We start from the raw sequence: 1329 nt of genomic DNA, 5'->3' as shown, positions 1-1329 counted from the left end.
TGCGTAATTAGCTGATACATATATGCCTATCCGCCCCGCATACTTAAGTAGTTAATTATAATGAACATGCGACGGATGACGTGACGTCATTACATATATGTTTGTATGAACCGGAAATAAGTTGTAAGAGTTCCTGTTTCTGCACACGTGCCCAGGAGAAAAGAGATAAAAGCCAGCTGAGAGTTTTCCTCAGGGGCGGAGTGGTCCTTTGTCTCCACTCCAACACTATTTGCAAATATACCTTTTGTGTTGCTAATAGTGTGTGCCTGAGGAATTATTATTCGCGAGCCTCCAAAAGAAACGAACTGCAATTTTCGCATCAAACCTGGGCCCTGCCTCAGTACTCTTGGTGAGTCTGGGCTCTCCCTGTTTGATCTCATCCACCAGGGATGTGGGCCTGGGGTTAGAAGGCGCCCCATACTCACCTTTCACTAGGGCAGTAACTGGCCTGGCATTTCTGGGGGGACTGTCCCACCACAGACAATCCCACCAGGTGACCCATCCCCAGCAGGCTGCACTTTCCAATCATGCCCAGGACCATGGGGCCTCCTCCTTCCCTATAACCCCAGCCCTTACCCCCTGTGGTATATGGAATGTACCTTTAAGGGGCCAACAGTGGTATAGTCCAGTCTTTCCCCCAATGCCCTGTGGGTGCAGTTTGTTTGGTGTTATTGTTCTCCCTGCAAGCTGTGAGTGTGTGTGTTCTTGAACCCTGTTTTCCAATAAAGATAAAGCTGTGTATCACCCCCACTGGTCTCTGCTGAATGCTGACTTGAGGACAGAACCCCAGGGGCATGGAAGCCTGAGTGAGTACCCCATCCCTGAAACCCAAGGGCCTAGAGTAAACGTTATACAGTGTCAGAAGTGATGTATCTCTTGGTGGTGTCACCAGCAACCTGATTAAGGGGGTTACAACTTTCACCCTCAAGTAAAAATAAAATAAAAAAAATAATGGAGCATTTCAAACCTCCACCAGCATTGTCCTTTACTGGAAATCTTAGGGAGAATTGGAGGAGATGAAATCAGAAGCTTTGATTATACCTTGCAGTCACAAAGGCCAAGGAAGAGGCAGAGGATTATAAAATTGCAGTCGTGCTTCACTGCGCTGGGGATAAAGCCCTAGAAATTTACAGCAACATGCAAATTGTTTGCAGACCCTAATAACAAAACCTTTACAGAGGTGCTTGCAGCATTCAAGTGATGTAAAAATCGCGGTTCGTTTCTCGGGAGGCGAAAAAAACCTTCAGCCACAGACACACTCTATTAGCAACACAAAAGGTATATATTTGCAAATAGGGTCAGAGAGAGAGACAAAAGATCAAACACTCT

This window comes from Crocodylus porosus, unplaced genomic scaffold (assembly GCF_001723895.1).
Source record: "Crocodylus porosus isolate Cpor-Errol unplaced genomic scaffold, CroPor_comp1, whole genome shotgun sequence".
Taxonomy (NCBI): Eukaryota; Metazoa; Chordata; order Crocodylia; family Crocodylidae; genus Crocodylus; species Crocodylus porosus.
Note: the sequence above shows the minus strand (reverse complement) of the source record.